Source organism: Podarcis raffonei, chromosome 5, assembly GCF_027172205.1.
Source record: "Podarcis raffonei isolate rPodRaf1 chromosome 5, rPodRaf1.pri, whole genome shotgun sequence".
In the NCBI taxonomy this organism is placed as follows: domain Eukaryota; kingdom Metazoa; phylum Chordata; class Lepidosauria; order Squamata; family Lacertidae; genus Podarcis; species Podarcis raffonei.
This window is the reverse complement of record NC_070606.1, coordinates 35,120,460-35,136,379: the sequence shown is the minus strand read 5'-3', so window position 1 is coordinate 35,136,379 and position 15,920 is coordinate 35,120,460. Positions and strand designations below refer to the sequence as shown.

General features: G+C 41.1%; 1 protein-coding gene across 11 annotated transcripts in view; it reads right to left on the bottom strand.

The window, feature by feature from the left end:
• The window catches only part of PCDH15 (protocadherin related 15), a 628,220-nt gene that overhangs the window by 320,347 nt on the left and 291,953 nt on the right, over nt 1-15,920 (bottom strand). The window lies entirely within an intron of this gene.

Genomic DNA, 15,920 nt, shown 5'->3' with positions numbered 1-15,920 from the left:
AGCGTCTCCCGCTTTCAGCCGAAATTCACCAATTTGATGTCCAAATAAAGCCTCAAATTTCTTACTCACGAGTTTGTTGTTTCCAATCAAATGTTCAAAGAAGAAAGGTCAGCGCTCATCAGCAGCAGCCGCGCGGCTTCGCTTCCGGAGGCGGCGCGAAACAGCAATGGCGGTCCTCTTCAGTTGTTGAAGAGGGGCTCCGCGGAAAAGGGTCGTGCGCTGCGGCACAGCGACGACCCGTTTAGGAAAACCACGGGTAGAGTGAGCCCGTGGCCGTGGGATTCGGCGGGCACCAGGAGCGACCTCGGATACGTAGAAGGGACCCCGTAAGGGGCTCCGGAACGTGGAGGGGGTAGCGGTGCTGTGAATCCTTCACTGGAGGTTTTTAAACAGATGTTGGGTTGCCATCTGTCAGGGATTATTTAGCTGAGATTCCTGCACTGCAGAGGGATGGACTAGATAACCCTTGGTACCTTCCAATCCTATAATGATATGATAACAAAGCTCAGCTGTATCAGAAGATATGCCATTTTAGGCTAACAGTGCTGTTAAACACTGCCTTTTGATTACAATGGCTGTGTTCAGTTGTAAAAGTAAACCATGGTTTAGCGCTACATGGATGTAAAGTTAATAAGCATCTCCTGAAGATGGCCCACAAGGCAATGGGTTTACTCCCGAAGGCTTTCTCATGAATGAATATAGCCACAAGGCAGCCGAGGCTTAGGATCAGAGTGTTCTTTCTCCCGGGCTACCTTCCCAGGCTGACAAGAATCATCTGCCCTACAGGATACAAATGCCTCCATATTAGCGCTATTAATACTCCCACTTAGTAATCTTTAGTACCATACAAATGAGGCATACTAAAAAGGAGATAACTTGAATAGATTTTATGAAAGTAGTTTCAGTGTCCACCCCACCCCCCGCATTTATTTGGCTATATTCACCCTCTATCATTCTGTAAAACCATCGTAACTGCACAATCCTATAGATGTCTAGTCAAACTTGTGGGTGCAATCCCCTATCAACTTACCTAGGAGTAAGGCCCACTGGACTTACTTCTGAGGAGACATGTATAAGATTACCGTAAAGTTTTATTGCATTTAATGGGGTTTACTCACAAGAAAGTTGGAGAAAGACTTGCCCCCTTAAAATTCATTTTCATAAGTTGTAAGTGGATAGAAGTGGAGGCCTACAATATCTGACTTCATTTCCTCAAGATAATGTACTGGATGATAAATCAAAATCCACTATATTAATTGCCAAGTTCAACATAATCATTGTAATTTTCCATTATGCAGGCAAAATGAACAGAAGGCTGCCATTTTGCTAGGCCTTTCAATTCAAGGTGATAGCAGCAGTAGTGTCAATAAGATGTAAAATTTAATTCAGTTTCTCCTTAATGAACCTTAAGAGCTTAATAGCGCACATTTTAATTGAAAGTTACAGCAGTGCTAAATGTGAGAATCGGGGTGGCTCTTTGGGTTACATCCATGCAATTGGCAGAGTAACATAGCTAGAAAAAAGCTTGGGAGAATCACAGAGTTCTATTATCAAAGGATAATGGGAAATTACAGAGAAGCAAGGCCTGAGACACAAGCATTGGGAAAGAGCTGCCTTGCAGGCACAAGTCATCTGAAGGCAGTGATGTATATCTTCCTCTAGGGCAGTAGTTCAGGCTTCACACTGTGTAGTTTCTCTTATCCACAGGGAGCACAATGTCACCCTATCTTGAGGACACATGCTGTACTAAACTGATGAAGTTTCCACCTGTCCTTAGTCTTCAGGGTGGTTTTGTTGCTATTATAAAAAAAGATTGCACTCATACAGTTCTCTTTCTAAAAGGAGCAACATCCTGTAAGTCTCTCTTTGTCTACTACCATCCATCTCTCAAAGGCATGGATGCCTTGAGGGCCTGAGCAGCACCAGTCTCAATTCTGCCCTAGCCTCCAGACCAAAACCTAGTGGCTGACAACATCTTAGTAGCAATGCTTCCCCAAAATTGCTAAACAGACTTTAGGATAAGCTTTCAGAGAGGAGCTGCAGCATAATCTGGTCTATAGAAACCCACCCAAATGCTTACTCTCCTTCTCCTGTCCTCTGTATGCAAGTAAATTGGGGGGAAAGGTAGTGGGTGACAACCTGAATCAGGATCAGGACCAGCAAACTTTTTCAGCAGGGGGCCAGTCCACTATCCCTCAGACCTTGGGGAGCGGACATAGACTATATTTTGAAGGGGGAAAATGAAAGAATTCCTATGCCCCACAAATAACCCAGAGATGCATTTTAAATAAAAGGAAGCATTCTACTAATGTAAAAACATGCTGATTCCCAGACTGTCCACAGGTGGGATTTAGAAGGCGATTGGGCCGGATCCGGCCCCCAGGCCTTAGTTTGCCTACCCATGCCCTGGATAAAGAACTCATAAGCATAACTGTATTACCAATTCAGAAACACCACACAGACCTGCATTCCAAATAAGATACAAAGATTTTTTGAGGAGGGATTTCCTCTTCAGTGACATTATTTATTTGGCTATGTTGGATGTTTTACTCACAAGACAGATAAATGATTGCAGTGACAAGCAACCACCTTTCCCTCACACAAACTATCACATAGGGGGTTCTTCCCAAAGAGAGAAAATTAGAAATGTCACCCTAGAGACAGAATAGAATATAATTTCAGTGACAACTGTAGAAAGGGAGGGGTTTTTCTTAGAGGCAAGTAAACCAATATAGTTATTTTGTCCAAGGGTTGTAAAAGGTAATTACAGAAAATACTATGTCCTATAGGCTCTAATGAATCATTGTCTGCAAATGTAAAACCCTATAAAAAACTTAAGTGTTTGAAATTTTTCACTGACTTTTGCAAGGGAGCAATCAATGATAGCTGAAATTGCAAGATGTATTGAAATAATCTTGTGGCCTGGTAGATAATTTATGGTTTTGGGCAAGCCACTATGCTTCAGCATACCCTGCTTCACGGGGTTGTTGTGAAAATAAAATCAGGAATTCCTGCAGAACACCCTGAGCTGTTTGTAGAAGAAGAAAATAGAATGGAATAAACAAAGCAAACATAGAAGAAATCTGGTGTCGATCTGGTAGTTTTTGCTGAGACCACCTTGCAAGGGGCTGGTCAGAACTTTATGGCCATCATGACAACCAAAGTTTTGACTTTTAAAGCCTATATGCAGCTTTGAACTGGAGAATCTGTCTCTAAATGTATCTTTTTATATGTGTCTCTTAAAATCTTCACTAGAAATTACTAACAGAGACCATTTTAAACAACACCATAAAAACTGTTGTACGCCACCCCAATCTCCGAGCAGTGTGAGATTCCAGGGGTTCTAGGTGCTTTCTCGGTGTTCATGTTTCCTTTTGAAGATGAGGCACAGCAGAGTCTTTATGATACAGTGGTACCTCAGGTTAAAAACTTAATTCGTTCTGGAGGTCCGTTCTTAACCTGAAACTGTTCTTAACCTGAAGCACCACTTTAGCTAATGGGGCCTCCTGCTGCTGCTGCGCCACCACAAAGTTCTTAACCTGAGGTAATATTTCTGGGTTAGCGGAGTCTGTAACCTGAAGCGTATGTAACCTGAAGTGTATGTAACCCGAGGTACCATTGTATATGGTTTATTTACACTTACATACAACCTGAGCCTATGATGGAGGGGTTCACAGAATTAACATCCCGAAAATGGTATTCCTCCCCCATAGCTGCAGCATTGGATTAAAACAGAAATCAAACATGGCACTCTCTCTGCCTTTCCAGACTGACGCTTCTGGCTCACATCACTCCACTCTCTACAGTGGCGTGGCGGCAGCAGGAGGCCCCATTAGCTAAAGTGGTACCTCAGGTGAAGAACAGTTTCAGGTTAACAACAGACCTCCAGAATGAATTAAGTTCTTAACTCAAGGTACCACTGTATTCTAGACTTTTTTCTTTCTAACGAACAGTTGAGGTGTGTGTGGGGGTACTCAAGTGTTCTCCAGCCCAGAGCCACACCCCTTCTCACCTTCAGCCCATGCTTAGTGGGCCATTACCAAGCTGACCTGGCTATTCCAGCAATTGAATCTGTGCTTGATCCAGGAATTAGACGGGGGGGGGGTAGGCATTAGGAGGGTCTTGGCCTACAGCTTACTTCCCCAAACTCAAAACAATACATTTCTCAATACAAATGCAATTGTTGCCAGGTGTTCTGACTACTAAACCAGCTTTGGTTTGAGCTAGCAGCAAGTGCTCCATTTAAAAGGAAAGATACACTAGACCTTGTTGCTGTTTGTAAATAATCTCAAAAAACCACAACTGTTCATACTATCTCCATTTAAGAAGTCAGTATTTTTATTCTCTTGATATTGATACGTGTGTAGAAAGGGAAGGTGGTGAGTTCAATAAAAGTGAAGCAGATATTGCCTTGTTTTAAGCTCTATTTTTGCTGATCCCACCACTGAAGCCTATAAAGCAGCCTGTTGCTGTTACCAATTCAAAAAACATGCTTTCCTCCATGGGGAGGGGAGACGCAGAATCCTAGATGACAGGAATCAAGTTTACTTCTAAGCTAATGAGATCAGTGTTGATAAGATGCATGTTTTGGAAGGATTTTATTGCACACAGTTCTTATCAAGAAACAGCAAAACAGCAAAAGTCTTTATATATATAAAAACCTAATCTCCCAATTTGCTACTGTGCAATCCAGTCTATGCTGCAGGGGAAACAAGGCAGCGGTATGCCCACAGCAAGTACCCTATATATATATATGATGAATGGGAAGGGGATATTTAAGGTGCATAAAGCAGATTAGGAATTTCATTAATTTCCTGTTGCCATTGTGCTAACACCACTCCAGGTTTAATCTATTTTAGGGGAACAAACACCATTAAAAAACCAGCATATGATATCTTTTGCCAGCAGGTATTATAGGACATAAGCGATTTTATTATTATTTTTTTTGCTGATAAAGATCCAGAGAAACGTTGTGATTTGCTAAGGTAGGGCACACTTTGGAATTCTGTTGCTTCTCTACATTTATTTATTTAAATTGCAAGCCTAAATGAAAACCCACATTACGGTGCACATTTTAAAAGTTATGTGAGGTCTTAAGAATTAAAAAATATCATATTAAAAAGAAAACAGAGATAAAAAAAAACCAGAGTCACAATAAATCCCATATGCATTTAGAATTGATATGTTTAATATGTTGGAGAAGCTTTTACCAGTCACAGGAACTTGGAGAACATAAAGTATGAACTAGAATTATTTATGTCTTATATTAGTTTCAAAATGATGCTTAAGGCTGAAATCCTATGCATAAATTCCTGGGAATAAGCCCCACTGAACTTATTTCTGAGTAAACATGCATAAGATTGTTTGCCTGCATTTCCTCCAGGTGTGATACATATGCAAGAACATATATTTCTTCTGCTGCTGCTTCTTAGCTTAAATTAACTACAAATAGCACGAGGATGCTTTAAGTCATTCTGAACATCGCATGTAACACAACCATTTCCTTGAGCTTTTACACTCTGAAATATGATTTGGAGAACATGGACGCTACTAAAATCTGTAAGTTGCCAAGTCATGTATAAAGACGGAAATAAGAATGGACAGTTCCTGTGAGTGAAAAAAAAAGTGCTCTATGTTATCATGCAAATGTCTCTCTATATGTGTTTTCTTGTTAGACAGACTTGGATACATTTCCACCATCTATCAGATAAACAACATATTCACAGCTGCCTCAGCCACCAATGCACCCCATGATGCTTGTCAAAAAATGGATTCACTAGGAACCATTAGGATTACCAGCATATGATGAAAAGGTTATCTCAAGAAGAATCATCACCACCTCATGCTCAACGCTTTAGTCAAACAGGATATCATCTGACAATAGCAGTCATGGTGTGAATACCACAGCTTCTTTTAAGTCACCTGTAAAATATCTTTGTTTCCATCAGGTAGGTAAACAGTTGAACACGTCACATGTGATCCACAAGTCATGCTCTAACATGAATTCTCTATCTTTTCCCTAATACTCCTGCATCTCTTTTAAGAGCCGAAATGGGTCAATTCTGCATCAGATAAATGGCTCATTCCTAAACATGTTCAATCAGAAGGAAAACCCACTGTGTTTGATGGTGCTTACTCCGAAATATGCGTAACAATGTAGCCTAAGGATACAGACATGTGCCTTTTTGAACAAGCTAGTAAGTTTCACTTGCAGAACATCAAGTATCCTTACTTTTGAATGTACTCACTCACCTAGTCCTTCAAACCCGTACAGGCCCCACATGATCCAAATGGAAAACCTGGTGGTCCTGAAGTCATCTACACACAACTATCACAAACTAAGCAACAAAAACTGCTTAAATTATTTCAGATGCAGTGGCTTATATCCAGTGGTGTTCCTCAGATGAAGAAAGTCTCTGGGATCCAGCAGGGGCTTCTGTCAGCGGAAACGTGAAGGATTTATTTACCCCACCATTCTGTTCCAGAGGGTTGGGGGACATTTCAGAAGAGTATGGATATGGGTGGGGGAAGCTGCAGGGGGAGAAGACTAAGCAAAAAAATAGCCCTTCTCTCCATTCCACTGACGGCATCCCCACTGGCTCAAAAAGCCTTCTATCAGTAAAAGGGGGGAGAGCATTTGGATTCAGCAGCAGCAGAGAATTCTCCTACATCAACTTGATTCACATTAAGTTTACATTTACAGGGAGCCACATCTGGCCCAATCGCCTTCTAAATCTGGCCCGTGGATGGTCCTGGAATCAGCGTGTTTTTACACGAAGAGAATGTGTCCTTTTATTTAAGATGCATCTCTGGGTTGTTTGTGGGGCATAGGAATTCGTTCATTCCCCCCCAAAAAAATATAGTCTGGCCCCCCCACAAGGTCTGAGGGACAGTGGACCAGCCCCCTGCTGAAAAAGTTTGCTGACCCCTGATTTACAGCCATGCATTATGAAGCTCGGCACATGAAGCACCTTAGGTGCTGGTTGAACAGAGCACATGGGAGACTAAGCGGCTTAATTCAGGAGATTCCTAACTCCTGAAAAGTGCAATTAGTGTAATTAACTCTAACAATTACAGAGGAAACAACAAATCAAGAAGTCAAGAAGAACAGAGGGGATTGTGGTCCGGCTGGTTTGTACAGAATGCCTAGAAAAGAGAAAACCTCCCACATGCCCAGATGACATCCTCGTGCCCAGAGGGTTTTTCTTGCAGCACCAGAAGAAGCAGTGCTCTTTTTATGCCTTTTGATGATATAAAAATCTCCATGCCACCAGAAGGTGAGGGAGACAGCAGATGAGCATCATCACAGTGAGGAAGGTGTAATGAGTGTCTCTCTGGTCAACTGTAACACTTTTAATTACAAGCGCCAATAGCTGGTATAACTAGCCAGAGGCTTCTGACCACATGGGAGCATTTTTAGGGTTCTTGTGAGAACCATTTCTGATATGTCTGAAGAAGAATCATTAATTTGTTCATAATTATTCATGCAGAAGTAGCAATTCATTAAGTACAGTGGAGCACCCTGTTAATATATCATTAACCAGACCTGAGCTAATGTGTATACTTTGGCTGTGTGCAATTTACATGATGTGGACATTTTTTATGAATGGTTTGGATTCTCCTACACCTAATTCCTGGTATTCCATCTGAAGGCTATGAATAGGGCAACATGCGGTCCTTGAATTATATCGTTCTTTCACTCATCTAGATGTCTGTGTATGAACCTATGACAGAAACCCACCCCACCCCACAGGTGTTCTTTGCAACTGCATTTTAAACAGAGCCACATTTGCAAAGCAAGACATATGGCACATAAAGAGAAAACTACAGTGCTGATGAAACATTGTACCTTGGCTGAAACACAGTTTAACCAAATCCTTAGTTGCTGCTAATGGTTCCTGCCTTGGAATTTCAATTTCTGGTCAATTGCTTGGGCCACTACATTTTACATCCTCAATACTGGAGGCTGGTTTTTTTAAAGCAAAAATTAAACATCTGTTACATTGGTAATATCCAGCATAACCACTGGAGCCTGGAATTTCACAGGAGGGAAAATCAATAAATGTGGGCAAGAAAATGATGATGCAATTGATACCTTAATTAGAGGCTTAATGATCTGGTTTAATTTAATAACAAAAAGTATGATTTCACTTTATGAATGTGTAAAAGTGGTAGGGGAGGAATTGCTCTCTGTCCACAGTTGTGTGGCTCTTCAATGATACATTACAATGTTATTAGTGCTTCATTACCCAACTTGCTGCTGGGCATAAAGCTAGAAGTCTGATGGAGCCCAGCATCTTCTATTACATAAAAGCCTAGGCATTAAAACACCACTAGGTTTTGTGTCCTTCACAAAAATGTTATGATTTGCTTCTACGGTTTCATAGAGAACTGATGGAGTGCACGCCTTGCTCATCACTGGTACAATTAATTAGGGTAATTAATAATTATTGATTAACGTTGTCATTATCAAGTCCATTTTTTTTAAAAAAAAACCCTATAAAAACAAAAGGTACTGGAACAATTTTCAGCAACTTGAGGCAAGTCCGAAGTGCTTGGCCTTTAATGTAAGCTGAAAAAAGCTGTTTGCAGTTGAAGATGGGAGGAAACGAATTTCCCAAGTGGTAGTTGTAGAAGACACAGAGTGATATACCAGCATTCTAATATACCAGCATTAAGGAAAAACATTTTCTTAAAAAACTTAATTCTGCATACCAACTTTTTCCACACTTACATTTTTCTCTCCTTCCCCATTCCTCTCAACTGTGTGAATCTGAAACCATGTTAAGAGGTTTAAGATAACAGGTGCACCAATACAATATTTACAATCCTGATCCATACATGTCCTGTTCCTTGTACTAATGTCCAAAAGTCTAGGGAACTCATGTGAAGCAGTAGATCTTGAAGAATAAAGCCTCAGCTACACACACATGAGTCAAGCAAAAACATATGAAGAGCCCACTGGAGTGCCAACTTGAAAAAATATGGGGGGGGCAGGTAAGCCCCACCCTGCATAATCAGTCACATCATGCAACACACATACATTATTTGAATGGCAATATTAATCAACTTTGGGGGGGCCCGGGGCCCTCTAAAAACAACAACAACTTATTGAATTTATATACCACCTTATATCTGGAGGTCTCAGGGCGGTTCACAGAACAAAATTAAAACATATCAAAACAACATCCCAATAACTCCCCCCCCCAAAAAAAATACTGCACATTTTAAAAGGGCATAGGATGTCAATCAAAACAAACCAAAGGCCTGGTTAAAAAGGAACATTATTGCCTGGGGCCTAATGGTGTATAATGAAGGCGAACTTCCCTGGGGTGAGCATTCCACAGATGGGGAGCCACTGCAGAGAAAGCCTGCTCTTGTGTTTCCACCCTTCAAACCAAAAAATATTTGAGTGGGGGAGGGGTGGTGCAGAAGATCCCTCGGCCCCTAGGAACTGGCACCTATGGAAGAGCCCATTTGGACAAACCAAAGGTCTTTCTATCCCAACACAATGTTTTTCATAGTGACCAACCAGATGCTTCCTGGGATATCTGTTCTGTACTCATTACCCTTACTAACAGCCAAAATTGCACATTTTTAGACTGCACCTTGATTAGATGCACACCAGGCACCAAGCAGAGTTGATCAGTAGAGGGGCCAAGGGCCACCAACAAATGCCAACATTAAGGTTCTCCCTATGGTGTTTCCGTGCGCTGCTCTGGTTCGCCAGAAGCGGCTTAGTCATGCTGGCCACATGACTGTACGCCGGCTCCCTTGGCCAATAAAGCGAGATGAGCTTTATTGTCAGCCACGACTAGACCTAATGGTCAGGGGTCCCTTTACCTTTACCTTTATGCCCAATCTAGTTTGCCTAGGACCACATCCGCCCCTCCCACTTTCATGTGCTGAAATAAATAAATGAATTTATTCTAGTCGAGAACAGTAAGGAAAGCGAAAATAAACACCTTGTAGCATTCAATGTAAATATTTCAGTGTTCCTTTCTGTGTTCAAACATCAGCCTGAGGCAAGATAATAGACAAGGCCAAACATCACCTTGGCCTGCCCATTTGCCAAAAACATAAGTTTAGCGATACAAATGGTCAAGGCCTATGATTGCAACGACTGTCATCAATAGCTGCTATTGGGCCTGACTACCAAATGAGCCTAGTGTTTCCAAGAGCAGCACATGATAACATTTTCTCTGTGGTGAGATGAGATTAAATGCGACATATAGCTCCTGGAAAAATGTGCAATTCCAATTGATTTGAATATATAAAACTAACATTACATGCGGAAAACAAATGAACACACTTTAATGGTTTGCGTATAGAATAACAGTTCTTTTCATGCAGATTTTATTGTGGATAGTTTGAATTCCAAATGCTTATTGCACAATATCTCAGAACAGTCCACCAGTTATTTCTGTAAAATGCAGAGCTTCTTGAAAGCTGCGCAAACACATTTTCACTTGAGAAAATTAGCCTAGTCCAGCATGTTATGTACACGAGTTGCTTTATAAATAATTGAATCAAAATATGCTCTTGAGCAATTCTACTTCCACAATCTAGACTTCCAAACTGACCAATTTCTATTGCCTCCCTATACCTCATCCAGTGCCAGATCAACAAATTTTGTAATAGGTGGCAAAAGTCTGCACTGCCACCCACACCCTCAGAGAGAAGAGAGGGAGGAAGGCACAGGTCCTGAAAAATTCATAGGGAAAGCCTTTTACAATGCTTATCGCTTAGATGCACCCTCACACTTTTAACCAATTTAAGCATGTCTGCATCTGCATTCAGCACACATGGATGTTTGCTACAGCAAGCTAAAAGGAAACACTTAACTTTTTATGAGAAATACAAAGTGTACTGTGATGAAAAGCCAGTGTAAAATGGGAACACTATCAAAGAAAAGGAAAGTAGTATTTAGCCCCTGCTTACTTATTTCCCACAGTAATTAGCACAGGGGAATGTGCTAATCTATCTCAAAGGAACTTAAAGGCCTCCGTATCACCTCATTCACTTGCCAGAACAAGGAGAGCCCATCAATTATCCTGGCATGATATGTAAAAACAAATCTAGACCTGCACTTCTTCATTATCCCCCAAAACATCACTGCATGTGTATATTAGACTAAAAGATTCCACCCAATGCCTAACTAGGGTAACCAAAGCACCCCCCCCCGGCCAACGATTGGCTAATTTGAAGCTTGTGAATGGCAGGCTATCCTGCCTTCCTTTGCAGCCTGCTGCAAAATTCCCCAACAGACCAGCCCACAATAGAAGCATTTTACTCTGCGGAGCTGAGCCCTTCTGCGAGAGGCCACAACCACTCCCACCCAGAGACTGGGTAAGCAACCATTGTCACAAGAAGGTCAAACAGCTGCAGTGACTAAGAGTGTCTTTTACCAGCTTTGGTGAGTAAATCAACTGTGCCCAATTCTGAACCAAAATAGCTATGCTACTGTGCCTTATTCAATGCAACTTCAAGACTAGGCTACTGTAATGAGCAGCATTCAACAAGGTTTTATTCAGAGCAGACTCGCTGAAACTGGAGTACGTGCCGAATTAGGTTCATTCATTTTAGTGGGTCTACTCTGAGTAAAAAACATAGCTGAATACCACCCAATGTGTTTGGTGTGCTCTATGTATGGTTGGTCCAGAAGCTGAAGGAAGTGCAAATCACAGCAGCTAGACCACTTTATAGGGTCTCCTATTGAGTGTGTATTCTACCATTCTTAAAGGTCCAGGTTTAACATTTTTGGAATTCACCTATAAAGCCATAAACAACTTGGGACCAGGGTGCTCAAAGTAGCAACTTTCCCCTTACTGCTCTGAATGATGCTTATAATCAACTGATGATGACCCCTTGGCTGCACTGCAGTATCTGGAAGCTCAGTTGGTGGCAACCAGAGGGAGAGCTTTCAATGAGATGGCACCCATATTGTAGAACATCATCTCCCTTCTCAGCTTAGGCAGGCTCACATATTGATGTCTACTATGTTCCAGTACTTTGCTGGTGCTTAATTCCGGGTTATTTTATTTTTTCCCCTTACTTAAACTGTACCCGACTTATCGGCAGTGCAGTATTTTATTCTGTGTGGTGATTTTAATATCATTGCTGTTATTGTACACTGCCTCGAGAGTAAGGTAGTACGCAGCATAAAAATATATCTGTATGAATAAATGAATTAAGCAAATCCTTCGAATCAAAAGATAGCAATAAAAAAGAAAAAGAAATGAGGCAGTTTACTTAGCATAGTAGCTCCAAAGCTCTTTCTGCCCTGGGCACTTTTAGGACTGCAATAATACCACAGTAAGTGATCATCAAAGAGCAATGCAAAAGGTCTCGATTAGCCATGCTCATAAGATAAGCTCCCCCCAGCCCACCTGCCCAGATCAGAACTGACATGTTATATTCATTGTAAACTTGAACAAAGAAAACATTTATTTTTAATGAAGGCAGCAGGGAAACAAATGGTTGCACAGCTATAGTCTGTCATATATGACAGCCTCAAGACTTGAGAAAATATGCAAATACTGTCCTAGATGATATATTTCTTAGGCAATCAATAAACATACAGAGATGTCTCTACATGAGGCATCACCTCAGGTTGCAGATTTCTGACATGGTTAGAAATGAAGTTTTTGTTTTTAAAATATCAGTTATTTAATGCCTTTATTGCTGGGGAGGTAGGAATATAATTTGGATTTTTTGCCTCAGGTACAAAAGTGTCTTCAGCCAGCCCCAAAACTAGTAAGTTAGAATAATAAAAATGGCAAAGCTCGAGTAAATCCCCAAACAGCCCTTTGCCAGTCTGATTTTGATTTAGGAGCAAAGTTGAATTCCCTGAGAAATGCCCTTAAAAACAGTATAAACTGTTGTAAGCTTTTCAGTATTTTAATGCTGTATGCTAAGAAATCACCTTAAAATCGATCCGAGCAGTGTAGGGGGTTAGAGCAGCTATCACCTTCCTGGTATCCTTCAAAGGTTTTGGAATACAATTCCCATCATCTCCAGCTACTGGCTGTACAGACTGGGGCTGATAGGAGTTGTAGTCCAAAATGCTTGGAGGATACCAGCTTGGTGAAGATTGAGTTAGAGCGTCAGACTACCCCTGGGAACATCCAGATTCAAATCCTCACTCATGAAGCTCTCTGCATGATCTCAGCCTAGTTACCATTTCTCAGCCTAACCTACTTCACCTCACAGAAAAGGACAACTAAAAGGCGCTGAGATACATGACTCTGCCTGGATCGGGGGGGGGGGAGGTATGTGCAGTGTGTGCAGAATTAGGACCTCCTGTGGCCAAGGGATCCCAAGTTAATAATATACTTTGTTAACTGAGAGGATATATTTGAAATATGACTAAGAAGAATGAGTTGCCACTGATGAATTTTAGTATTTTAGTTCCCACTCTTCATTCCTCCTAATCCCCAGTGAAAGTCATTGGAAGCTGGTCCACTAAGTTGGGAGTCACCTTTATTTGTAAATCTAAACAGGGGCACAAAACTCTCTTACCTTTTTTTCTTTTTTTCTTTTAAAATAAACTCTCTAGAACTTCTAGAAAGAAAGTTATGAAGCATAGTAGGAGGTACCCATTTAAGCAATTTCTGCTAAATGAGCCCGTCAGGTTCCTCCCACCTGTCAGTCTTTTTGGCCATTGAGTGAAGTCACACCTGTGATTAATAAGAGAGTTTTTTTAGCACCAGGCAATGGGAATCCCTAGGCCTATGGCAGCCATAGGCAAACTTTGGCCCTCCAGATGTTTTGAGACTACAATTCCCATAATCCCTGACCACTGGTCCTGTTAGCTAGGGGTGATGGGAATTGTAGTTCCAAAACATCTGGAGGGCCACAGTTTGCCTATGCCTGGCCTAGGGTCCTAACAGGAACAAATTTATAATGGTGCAACTGAAGTAACTGCACCATGGCCCATGCTAGCAGAGACCCGAGGCTTTCATTTTGTAAAAGAAAGTCTGTATATAAAGAAAGTTATAAAACATAATGTGCAGGCAACCTTTTAAGCTGGGGGTTGCAACGCGAACACAAGCAGAGACACTAGTATAATGCTGCTTCTGGCTCTGTTGCACAGGACATTTGCTTTAGTTAGAAGGGCCTACCCACTTTCAACTCCAATTGGCTATGATGTTAACTCCTCCCCTTCTGGAGGCAAGTATTGGCCAGGGCAGTTGCTGTGGGACAAAGATGGAGTGGAGAGGCAGGATAGTTGCCACCCCTTTGGATTTTTGAATGACTTTCATGGTCCTGTACTTTGGCTGCCCATGGAATAATTTTTTGAAAATGTGGGGGTGGGAAAGAAACTAAGATGTGTTGTGGCCTGCTTGCCTTCCCTTCCCTTTGCTGGTCATGGAAAGGTGTATTTTTAAAAATGGGGGAGTGGGGAGGGCAGAAGTGTTTTTTTCTGATGGAAGGGTTTTGGAAAATCAGGGAGAAGTGCTAGAGCCCATCTGTCTCTTCTTTGCTTTCCTGACCTCTAGGCCTCATGAAGCAAACAGTGGGCAGTTGCTCTGGCAATAGATGAGTTTTAGGAATGGGGCGGGGGCATGGTAGAGGAAGATGTGAAGGATCCAGCCAAGGAGCTATTTGTTTTGTTCTGCTGTCTGTCAGCCACATGGAACAGTAGACAAGCACCTCCTTAAAAAGAAAACAGATGTTGGGATGATCAGAAGTAGATGATAGCTGACAAAATTATTTTAAAATGCTTTTAATTCAGATTTTCAGTCTTCAAGACTGACAGAGATAAACATTAAAAGATCTCAGCAGATGTTCACACCTGTTTACTGCAAGCTACTCTCTTCATTTGTTACTGCCATCTGGTTCCCCACCTCTCGTTTCTTTCTCCCCACCCAAACACGCTATGCTGAATAGACACTTGTTCAAATTTGTTTTCATATCAAGAAACTGATTTGTTTTGGGCACTGAAAACTTCAAAATACTCTAGAAAGCATAGTACCAACCTTATTTGTTCTTTGTTATTTTATGGCCTATTTCATTTCAAGAGATCAGTATCTTTGACTAATATAAATTCCTCCTACAAGGTGGTTCATTTTCACAACACCTCCTGTTTCTTCATCAGACAGCTAATTATGTGTACACTGCTTTGCATTTTTCTAAAAAGGAAACCAGAAAGTGATTTGCCAAAGATCTGGTTGCAAAACAATGCAAGAACTGATAAATTCAAACTTCCAGGTTTCTGCTTTAATTGCCACTCAACACTTTCATCATCAGACATATGTAACTGTTGATGTTGTAGGAAAACATCCGTACTATATGGCAGCATAAAGAAAGGGAATATAGCAACATCAGCCTCTGAACGCAAAGAATAATGAACACATTATTTCTTATTAATACTGTGTCACTTGGTCACAATAATAAATGCCTAAACCACTTTTGTAGTTGGTTTAATGGGAAAGTGGGGCTATTTTATTGATTGATAAAATGTATTACTTTGCAAGGAAAACTAAATGACAGCTTATTACTTCACTAATATTCAACAAAGGGCGTACTTATTTCTGAGGTACCCTGATGTGTCAATTAACTCTGAAGAGGCACCTGGTTATGTAGGCATGTCATTGGTCTCTTCACCCAACTCAGTTTTAATTAATGGGATTGTTTTATTATGGATCTTTATAGCTTAATGGGATTGCTTTATTGTGCATTTTAATTGTGGGCGTTTGTATTTTAATGCTTGTGTGTTTCCTTTTTTACTAGTAAACTACTTATTTTGCCATTAAACCGCATATAAACAAACACTATGCAAATCAAAGTATCCTGCCTCTTTTGGAACTGGAATGAAATTTCTAGGAAAACAATTTCATAATAAATTTTCTCTTTCAAGCTCATCTTGAGCTGCTTGGGAATTTCCCCCAAGTGTTGAAATGTTCATGCGGCAGCAG